The sequence below is a fragment of the Mytilus edulis genome, chromosome 3 (assembly GCF_963676685.1).
Source record: "Mytilus edulis chromosome 3, xbMytEdul2.2, whole genome shotgun sequence".
NCBI lineage: Eukaryota > Metazoa > Mollusca > Bivalvia > Mytilida > Mytilidae > Mytilus > Mytilus edulis.
Window position 1 is genome coordinate 32,015,624 of NC_092346.1, and position 12,166 is coordinate 32,027,789.

Consider the following 12,166-nt stretch of genomic DNA (forward strand, 5'->3'; position numbering starts at 1 on the left):
TATAAAAAGTAATTTTATTAATTGCTCATTGTTTCCATTTAATAAGTATTAACAATGGAAGGTACACATATTTTTGTAAGGACATTATCTGAAACTATTTGCACAAGATTTGCATTTACACACTTAATTTGCTTCATATACATGTAAATAAAAAATACCAATCTTATTTACACATATATACAATGGGAGATAACTGCTATATTTTAGAAAAGTTTTCTGTTGTACTATTTTATAAGATTATATACAGATTGCTTTTAAACTTTTTAAAAATGGTAATAAATATATGAAAAAAACCTTAAAAACAGATGGACTGATGCATGTTTCACATGATAATAGTTATCAAATGTACCAGGATTATAATTTAGTACGCCAGACGCGCATTTCGTCTACATAAGACTCTGACATCAGTGACGCTCATATCAAAAAATTTATAAAGCCAAACAATTACAAAGTTGAAGAGCATAGAGGATCCAAATACGGCTAAGGAAATCTATGCCTGGAATAAGAAAATCCTTAGTTTTTCGAAAAATTTAAACTTTTGTTAACAGGAAATTTATAAAACAAAATGACCACATTATTAATTTTCATGTCAACACCGAAGTGTTGACTACTGGGCTGGTGATACCCTCGTGGACGAAACGTCCACCAGCAGTGGCATCGACCCAGTGGTGTAAATATCTATCAAATGTACCAGGATTATAATTTAGTACGCCAGACGCGCGTTTCGTCTACATAAGACTCATCAGTGACGCTCATATCAAAAAATTTATAAAGCCAAACAATTACAAAGTTGAAGATAAGGTATGAAACTATTTTTAAACTTTGAGGAAGTGAAATCTTTTGGAATCACCGACATTGAACATGAAAAAAAACATAAATGAGTCCTCAAAACCATTAGGGCTATTCCATTAAAATGTATATGGGAGGTTAGTAAGGGACTTTTAAAATATCCCTACAACCAAGAACCATTTTGTAGATAATTTTGAATAATAGTAATAGAAGCATACTGAGAAAAGACCCATGACCCACATTCAATAATTAAACTTCTCTTCCTACCGTCCCACTAACATTTTAATGGAATAACCCTTAATGGATATTTTATATGATATGGCCTCTAGAAATCCAAGATTTTCAACAGTTTATCATTGATCCATATGAGGAATACATGTAGTTTATCCTGCTTGCACTATTTCAGTAACCATGCTTCTATCCAAGTGAGTAATTTTGAAGCCTCAAGTTTATTTTATTTTACATTTTCTATTTTGATATATTCAGGAGGACCAGTACCCCATTGAGAGATACCGATGATTCTGATCACCAATGTAAAGATCATACTGGAGGGATAGTGGTTATAGCCTTCAATACTAAATCAGAGAGAACAATACATAGAGGCACATGTTTAGGTAATGTTTTATAATACATCCCCAATGTAAAGATCATACTGGAGGGATAGTGGTTATAGCCTTCAATACTAAATCAGAGAGAACAATACATAGAGGCACATGTTTAGGTAATGTTTTATAATACATCCCCAATATAAAGACCATACTGGAGGGATAGTGGTTATAGCCTTCAATACTAAATCAGAGAGAACAATACATAGAGGCACATGTTTAGGTAATGTTTTATAATACATCCCCAATGTAAAGATCATACTGGAGGGATAGTGGTTATAGCCTTCAATACTAAATCAGAGAGAACAATACATAGAGGCACATGTTTAGGTAATGTTTTCACTTTATCCATCCCATTGTTTAGAAGTGTAAAGTGGGTAAATGCACAATTTTTCATAAACAAATGTACAGAATTAAATGAATGTACAGAATTTGTCATCGAAATTTTTATGAGAAAATATAGTATTTTTTTCTCTCGAAATTATGTTTGGATATTTATGCAGGAAATGGTCTGTATATCAGTTGGCAGAACTTGATACCTAACAGTTTGGTTTGGTTTTAATGCTTCACTAGGTTAAACATATTTATTTATAGTGGATTGGGAAACAAGTTTTGCAACTTATATTAATCCCTTTCCACTTTGCAGGTGCGAGTGCTGCCTTGTAGCGGCATTAGCTTGCTCTTTTTCGAAATCTACAAGGGTGTCTTTAACGTGCATGAGATATGTCTCTCTCTGAACACAGGTCACACATTCATCATCCCCTTCTGACGGACTATCATCCTTTCCTCAAGACCATACTCGCAAATGGTGTCAAGGGAGAGCTGAAAATTCAATCTCTGAAATTTTCATTCTGGAACGGGAATCGAATCAGGTACCTTTGTGTTAGTTGTCCGCTGCACTAACCACTACTCCACGGCTTCACTGTTTTTCTACAAAGCACAGGACAGTAAGGAGTGTTTGAAACTGCAACACTATTATTGTCTTTTGATGTTGAATGTCCATTCATCCATATTTATTTATTTTGTGTTAATGATTGGATTGTCAGTTTTCCTATCGAAGGTCAGTGGTTTTCTCTGGGCACTAGGCTTCCTCCACCAACAAGAACTGGCCACCATGAAATAGCCTAAATGCGGTGCTTAAAAGTGGCGTTAAAACACCAAAAATCAAATAAAAATCCATATTTATTAGGGCCCCGCCTTTAGGCGGGTCGCCCTATAGTGATCAGTCTGTCCGTCCGTCCGTCCGTCCGTCCGTCCGAATCTAGAGAACCATTATGATTTCATACTTTATACTTTACATGTTTATTAACCACCACCAGAGGGCGTGTCATGATGTATGTACAAGTTCCTAGGTCAAAGGCGGGTCACCCTATAGTGATCAGTCTGTCCGTCGGTCAGTCCGTCCGTAACACTTTAACTTTGTGTCCGCTCCATATCTAGAGAACCATTATGATTTCATACTTTATACTTTACATGTCTATTAACCACCACCAGAGGGCGTGTCATGATGTATGTACAACTTCCTAGGTCAAAGGTCAAGGTAAGAAAACTTTGGTTTCAGTTGACAACCCTGTGTCCTGTGGTGAAGATCATGTCCGCTCTATAGCTTGAGAACCGTTATGATTTCAAAGTTAATACTTGACATGTATATGAACCAACACCAGAGGGTGTGTCATAATTTATGAACGACTGCCTAGGGCAAAGTTAAAGGTCAAAAACTATGGTTTCAGTTGACAACCCCATGTCCTATGGTAAAGATCGTGTCCGCTCTATATCTTGAGAACCGTTATCATTTCAAAGTTTATACTTGACATGTATATAAACCAACACCAAAGGGTGTGTCATAATTTATTTACAACTTCCTAGGTCAAAGGTCAAGGTCAAAAACTTTGATTTCAGTTGACAAACCCATGTCCTATGGTAAAGATACAATTTTTTAATGCACATTATTCACAGCGGGGCCCACAGAGATGGCTCCCATCTCAATGATATCTAGTTTATTTTGTGTTAATGATTGGATTGATAATTGGCTCCTTGACAGTTAATATGCAAATTTATTTTAAGAGAACATATGTTTTTGTAGGTCATAGTGTCCTTGGTAGTACAGTGTATGCTGGGATAGATACAGCCAATGGAGAATTAGTAGCTTTATGCAAATGAATTTTAACAGAATATTTGTTTTTGTAGGTCATAGCGTCCATGGTAGTACAGTGTATGCTGGGATAGATACATCCAGCAGAGAATTAGTAGCTTTATGCAAATTAATTTTAACAGAATATATTTGTTTTTTTTTAGGTCATAGCGTCCATGGAAGTACGGTGTATGCTGGGATAGATACAGCCAATGGAGAATTAGTAGCTATATCAGAATGGGTTTTAAAGTGGCGCCATATAAAACAGAAGAGAACTCAAAGAGTTGATTATGAAGATAAGGAGGGTGCTACTTACTTAAAACAGGTAAATGAAAAAAATGCGTTCAAAACCTAATTGGTTTACGTCAAAAAATGAAATAAATAAGAATTTAAACATTCTATCAGTGTCTAAGTAGTTTGATTCATTCTAGTTTTTTCCAAGCAGCTTTTTTCATGATCTTTCAAATAAAAAAACTACATTAATCTTACAATTTAGATAATCAAACCAGTGGCATATCCAGAACTTTTTGTAAGGAGGGGGGGGGGTGCTCGCTCCTGTCACGCTTCAGTGATTCCCTATATAATCAACCAAATTTTTCCCACAGGGCCCACCTGGATCCACCTATGCAAACACTGATTATTATGAGGAAAGGTTTTGTCAATTTCTCTTTCTCAATTACTCACTGACTATACATATACATTTTTGTAGTGAAAGATCGTCATAAAAAATGTGAAAATTCAAAAATTTTGCATGCATAAAAACATTTAAGATTTACCAAAAATGTCATCGTAATTTCCAACCTCAAAATCATCTGTCCACACACTGACAGTTTTATTTAAAGTTATGTAAGGAGAAATCTTATATATAAATATACAGTGTAACCTGTGTTATCCAACATAGAGGGGGGATAGGAGGGGTCATGATCCCAAAATCCCAGGCTTAAAAACACGAAATCCTGAGGTCCCGAATTTAAATAAATAAAAATACCGGATCCCGAAATTCGAAAAAAAGAATTTCCGGATCCCGAAGGGGTATGTCCTGAAATCCCGAGCTTAAAAACACCCGATCCCAGAGTCCCGATAAAGGTCCTATCCCCCCTCAACATACTGGGGGACCAAAAAAAGTCTGATTAAGCATTGTGTCCCAACACTGAGGTTTTTTTCTGCAAAGATAGCCCTATTTTGGGACCCGAAAAATGTGTTGGTTAAAGCAGGATGTTGGAATAGTCAGGTGTCGGATTAGGCGGGTTACTCTGTATTTGCAAACAAGGAAAGTGACAATGTCAGCTATAATTAACTGAGGTTGTAGTCTTCTATCAGGTACCATACTATGCACCGTAGGTTGTAGTCAGTTTAATGAGCATACACATTATACATGTCTCCCTTGTGGCTAATATACATTTAAAAATTAGAGTTATTTCCCTTTGAATATAAAATTTTCCGTTTGCATATCTTCTTATGTAGTTGTCATTTACTTTGTATGGATGAGATTTATACATGTGAAACATGAAAAAAATGTGGGTATGTGTAAATGAGACAGCAACCCAATGACATAAATAACTTAAAACCATCTAGAGGTCAGTTTACAATCTTCCTCAATTATGCAGATGTCTATACAACAATTAAAGCTCTAAATTGTGTTGAGGGTAGAACAGCTGACAATATAATAAACAAGAACCATCATAGATCTGCCAGTTACACCTAATTCTAATATCATACACAGTTTTCAGTTGGCTGTTCAGACTTTTTTGTAGAATTTATACTTGCATCTTAGTAGACAATCTTGCGTTCTTTCCCCAACGGTGGTTTATTGTATAAAATCTTAATAATATTAAAGAACTATTTATTTTTAACCTACTGTATATTCATTTAATTTCCTTGGTACCTATTTTCGTAGATTAAGAAAAACGTACTTGTTGGTGGATAGTTGAGGAAAGGTTTTGTCGATTTCTCTTTCTCAATTACTCACTGACTATAAATATAGTGAAAGATCGTCATAAAAAATGTGAAAATTCAAAAATTTTGCATGCAAAAAAACATTTAAGATTTACCAAAAATGTCATCGTAATTTACAACCTCAAAATCATCTGTCCACACACTGACAGTTTTATTTAAAGTTATGTAAAAAGAAATCTTATATATAAATATACAGTGTAACCTGTGTTATCCAACATAGAGGGGGGATAGGAGGGGTCATGATCCCAAAATCCCAGGCTTAAAAACACGAAATCTCGAGGTCCCGAATTTAAATAAATAAAAATCCCGGATCCCGAAATTCGAAAAAAAGAATTCCTGGATCCCGAAGGGGTATGTCCTGAAATTCCGAGCTTAAAAACACCCAATCCCGGAGTCCCGATAAAGGTCCTATCCCCCCTCAACATACTGGGGGACCCAAAAAAAGTCTTATTAAGCATGGTGTCGCAATACTGTGTTTTTTTTCTGCAAAGATAGCCCTATTTTGGAACCTGAAAAATGTTTTGGTTAAAGCAGGATGTTGGAATACTCAGGTGACGGATTAGGCAGGTTACTCTGTATTTGCAAACAAGGAAAGTGACAATGTCAGCTATAATTAACTGATGTTGTAGTCTTCTATGGTCGGGTTGTTGTCTCTTTGGCACATTCCCCATTTCCATTCTCAATTTTATATTCTATCAGGTACCATACTATGCACCGTAGGTTGTAGTCAGTTTAAAGAGCATACACATTATACATGTCTCCCTTGTTGCTAATATACATTTAAAAATCAGAGTTATTTCCCTTTGAATATAAATTTTTCGGTTTGCATATACATCTTCTTGTGTAGTTGCTATTTATTTTGTATGGATGAGATTTATACATGTGAAAAATAGAAATGTGGGTATGTGTAAATGAGACAGCAACCCAATGACATAAATAACTAAAAACCATCTAGAGGTCAGTTTACAATCTTCCTCAATTATGCAGATGTCTATACAACAATTAAAGCTCTAAATTGTGCTGAGGGTAGAACAGCTGACAATATAATAAACAAGAACCATCATAGATCTGCCAGTTACACCTAATTCTAATATCATACACAGTTTTCAGTTGGCTGTTCAGACTTTTTTGTCGAATTTATACTTGCATCTTAGTAGACAATCTTGCGTTCTTTCCCCAACGGTGGTTTATTGTATAAAATCTTAATAATATTAAAGAACTATTTATTTTTAACCTACTGTATATTCATTTAATTTCCTTGGTACCTATTTTCGTAGATTAAGAAAAACGTACATGTTGGTGGATAGTTGATTTCGTGAATTTGCAAAAGGCTGCATACAAGCCTATAGAAAATTTATCCTTCGTAGAACATTTAATTTGGTGGTTCACCTTTTTCACCAAAATTGGTATCCACAATTGATAATGAATCCACAGTATTAAGAGTGTATATTTGTATATAAAAAAAGTACTAGGCTTATTTACATATTGAATTTCTTGCTTTCTTTATTCCAGATTACAAGCATTGAACAAGAAATACACAGCTTGATTCGATTACGACATAAAAATCTTATTCACTACTTAGCTATAAAGTATATACAGGAAGCTGGGAAATGTACAGTTTATGTAAGTTAATATTTTTATGGACATGATTTACATATTATCAAGATAGGAGAGAAATAAAGAATTAAGCAATTTTTTGATAAATGTCAGAATTTTGGTTGAAAATAAATTGTAACAGAACAATGTTAGAGATGGGACTCATTGGGGTCTAAGCGTGATGTGGGATTGGCTGATTTTTTTTAAGCATGACACATGAAAGTCAAATGATTAAGTGTGAAAACGGGAAACGAAGACAGGCGGGACATGGGTAATTACATGTGCTCTTATGGCAACGAGAAGTGGGATATAGAGTTCTCACTAAACAATAAGTGGGATCTGGGATTAGACCCCACAAGGAGACCTTGTTAGAGATCCTCGTTACTAGTGTAGATAAGAAGCAGATTCAGTATTTTCATATGTGCCACAGGAAATCCTGATCTATATGATTAGAATTGCTGCATGTTAATCTCAATTATACTGCTAATAAGTATTTAGATGAACCTGTTATCAACTTGTAAAATCAGTTCAGCAGAATATGGAAAATATATAAATGGAATGTACATATGATACCCTTGAAATGCACTGTTCCTGTCAAATGCCAAACACAACAATTTTTATGCCCCATTTATTATTCCCCGATTATGGGCATTATGTTTTCTGATCTGTGGGTCTGTTTGTCTGTCCGTCCGTCCATTAGTTAGTTTGTCCTGCTTCAGGTGAAAGTTTTTGGCCTCAAGTCTGTGCGACAGCTCATTTTTGTTAGAATTTTAAGCACCTGGAGTCTGGGCCTCTGTTTCTTTTTCGTGTTTCATATTCATTTTTTGGAGCCTTGAGTCTGGGTGTCAGATAATTTTTCATGGATCATTTCAAAGCAAAGCTTTTTGAAATTGTCCAGTACAATACATCTCAATCTGATCATGTATGCCTACATTTTACAGTTGCCTCAGTTGTTCAATGTAACATGCCCAAATAAACTACTTGAGACCATGAATATCATTTCATGTATCACAAACTCATTTTTCTTTTGATCGTCAAATTTTCAGAAACATTCAGGATGAGATTCATTATATTTTGTATATTTGTTATTGTGTAGCCTGACATCAAATCTAGCAACCTATAGAAATGAACTGACATTTTCTTTTATGTTAGTTTGATATCTATCAGTTATACAGTATATGAAGACTCTAAGCATGTTAGTTATTATGAATAAATGATATACTGGTCGTCGTCTGTCTTCGTCGGCCGTTGTCGTCGTCGTCGTCCGTCGCCGTCGTCGTCCTGGTTAACTTTTACAAAAATCTTCTCCTCTGAAACTACTTGGCCAAATTTAACCAAACTTGGCCACAATCATCATTGGGGTATCTAGTTTAAAAAATGTGTCCGATGCCCCACCAAACCAACCAAGATGGCCGCCATGTCTAAAAATAGAACATAGGGGTAAAATGCAGTTTTTGGCTTATAACTCAAAACCAAAGCATTTAGAGCAAATCTGACATGGGGTAATATTGTTCATCAGGTCAAGATCTATCTGCCCTGAAATTTTCAGATGAATCAGACATTTCGTTGTTGGGTTGCTGCCCCTGAAATGGTAATTTTAAGGAAATTTTGCAGTTTTTGGTTATTATCTTGAATATTATTATAGATAGAGATAAACTGTAAACAGCAATAATGTTCAGCAAAGTAAGATCTACAAATAAGTCAACATGACCAAACTGGAGTTATTGCCCTTTATAGTCAATTTTTAACCATTTTTAACTCACCTGGCCCGAAGCATTTAGAGCAAATCTGTCATGGAGTAAAATTGTTTATCAGGTCAACATTTATCTGCTCTGAAATTTTTAGATGAATCGGACAACCAGCTGTTGGGTTGCTGACCCTGAATTGTTAGTTTTAAGGAAATTTTGCTGTTTTTGGTCATTATCTTGAATATTATTATTGATAGAGATAAACTGTAAACAACAATAATGTTTAGCAAAGTAAGATTTACAAATAAGTCAACAGGACCGAAATGGTCAATTGACCCCCTTAGGAGTTATTGTTCTTTATAGTCAATTTTAACAATTTTCATAAAATTTGTAAATTTTTACTAACATTTTCCACTGAAACTAATGGGCCAAGTTCATTATAGATAGAGATAATTTTAAGCAGCAAGAATGTTCAGTAAAGTAAGATGTACAAACACATTACAAACACATCACCATCACCAAAACACAATTTTGTCATGAATCCATCTGCTTCCTTTAATATTCACATAGACCAAGGTGAGCGACACAGGCTCTTTAGAGCCTCTAGTTCGTAAATCTTAGTAATCTTTTAGAAAAATCTTCTCCTCTGAAACTACTGGGCCAAATTTAACCAATCATCATTGGTTTAAAAAATGTGTCCGGTGACCCGGCCAACCAACCAAGATGGCCGCCATGGCTTAAAATAGAACATAGGGGGTAACATGCAGTTTTTGGCTTATAACTCAAAAACCAAAGCATTAAGAGCAAATCTGACAGGAAGTAAAATTGTTGATCAGGTCACAATCTATCTGCCCTGGAATTTTCAGATGAATCGGATAATCGGTTGTTAGGTTGCTGCCCCTGAATTGGTAATTTTGAGGAAATTTTGCTGTTTTTTTGTTTTTATCTAGATAGAGATAAACTGTAAACAGCAATAATGTACAGCAAAGTAAGAACCAAAAATAAGTCAGTATGACCAAAATAGTCAATTGACCCCCTACGGAGTTATTGCCCTTTATAGTCAATTTTTAACAATTTTCTTAAAATTTGAAGATTTTCAATAACATTTTCCACAGAAAGTACTGTTATAGATAGAGATAATTGTAAGCAGCAAGAATGTTTAGTAAAGTAGGATCTATAAACACATCACCATCATCAAAACACAATTTTGTCATGAATCCATCTGTGTCCATTGTTTAATATTCACATAGACCAAGGTGAGCAACACAGGCTCTTTAGAGCCTCTAGTTTATAGCTAGTTTTCAGTCTCAGTGGATGAGTTGTCTAAGTAGTTCATCTACACTAGCAAGTCAACATTGAGGTTGTGAGTTTCAACTCAATTTGGCAAGGTGCTTTTGACTCAGATTTCAATTGACTAGAATGGAGTTTGCTTGCTTTAGGTTGGTGGGTCTCTGTTGTTACTCGTGTTTTCTTCACCAATAAAACTAATCACTGTAGTATAGCTAATTGTCAGAAAAGTGGTGTTAGACACCAACACTCAATCAATTGAATTACCAGTAATTGGCCGCTTGGTTTGTGGGGCTCTATTGGTACTCCTACTTTCTCCACCAATAAACTGGACACGAAACAGAGCCAAAGGTGAAAGTTGTGTTAAACCCCAACAATCAATCATCAAACAACCAGTAATTAAGTGGATGTTTAGGGTCCCTGTTGGTACTCCTGCTGCCTCAAGTCTTAAAACTGAACACGAAACAGAGCCAAAGGTGAAAGTTGTGTTAAACCCCAACAATCAATCAATCAAGCAACCAGTAATTAAGTGGATGTTTAGGGTCCCTGTTGGTACTCCTGCTGCCTCAAGTCTTAAAACTGAACACGAAACAGAGCCAAAGGTGAAAGTTGTGTTAAACCCCAACAATCAATCAATCAAGCAACCAGTAATTAAGTGGATGTTTAGGGTCCCTGTTGGTACTCCTGCTGCCTCAAGTCTTAAAACTGAACACGAAACAGAGCCAAAGGTGAAAGTTGTGTTAAACCCCAACAATCAATCAATCAAACAACCAGTAATTTGACAGAATTTGGTTGGTCTCTGTTTGTGCTTTTTCACCAATAAAACTGATTACTTAATATAGCCAAGTGTGAAGGTGGTGTTAAACGCCAACAATTAATCAATCAAGCAACCAGTAATTGGGAATATTTTTCAGGGATATCTGTTGATACTCCTGCTTCCTCCACAAATAAAATTAATCAATTGAACAATATGAACTTTCATTTCTACCTGTGATGACTGCTTAAGGGGGCTCGCGGGTATAAACCAAATTGTTTTCCTTATATAGGATTTCCCTATATTTTTCTATAAATGAACTTCATCTTATACTTAATAGAAATATAGAATAAAAACATGGGGTCACCGTTCATTTAATCTCACAATCTGCCTTCGAGAGAAGTATACATTTTTGTAAAATTACTTTTTTTCTGTTGAACTAATAGGAGAAATAAAGATAATATCGAAATAAAAAAAGAACGTAATTACAGAAATCACCCAAATTTTACAATAGAGTAGTTTAAGTACAGCTTATTTAAAAAAAATAATTAAAAATTATAGGTCACCGATGAGTCAACAAAGATATTTCAATTTTAATGTAAAAAAAAATGGCATTTTTGCACCAAAGGGAGATAATTTGGAGCTTTTTTGATGATAAATATATTTTGAAAGTCATCTGGGGTCAAAACGAATTAATTTTTTGGAATGATTTTTGCAGTTTAAAGGGGCACTAGCTACGATATATATAAAAAAATAAAGTATGATTTTTTTTAGATCAATCATTAATCAAATTGGAATAATGAAATAATAATTTGCTTTTAGCAATCAATTTCCTTTAATTTTGTTGAAATAAGCGATTAAACATAATTTTTGACTGATTCACTTGCAAGTGAAAACGTCATCATCATTCTAACCGGTATTAATGTGAACTTCAAGTTAACCCCTAGCTAGAGATTGACAACGCATGCATTGTACGTGTACTGGTTATTTAAAGAAAAAGAATGTCAACCATGAAAGTGAAACTACGGTAAATCATTTGATTACTAATTCGATGCACATAAAATCATTCTTATATGGTTAAAAACAATGAGAAACATCTATTTTTAATCTATAAAACAAAATCAAACAGACCTATAAAAATGCAATTGCACGTGTTTGTTTAATCTATTCGTATCTTTATTTTTGTTTACATCGCTTATATGGTAATATGAGTTCAAATGGATAGTTAATTAGATGGCGTCTGGACTAAAATACACACGAAACGAACCTATATATTATCTACCCAATGCTCTGTAAACTGTTTATTTTAGACTTTTGATAGTTTGGATAAATGTTTTACATTGTCATAAACCAAATATGA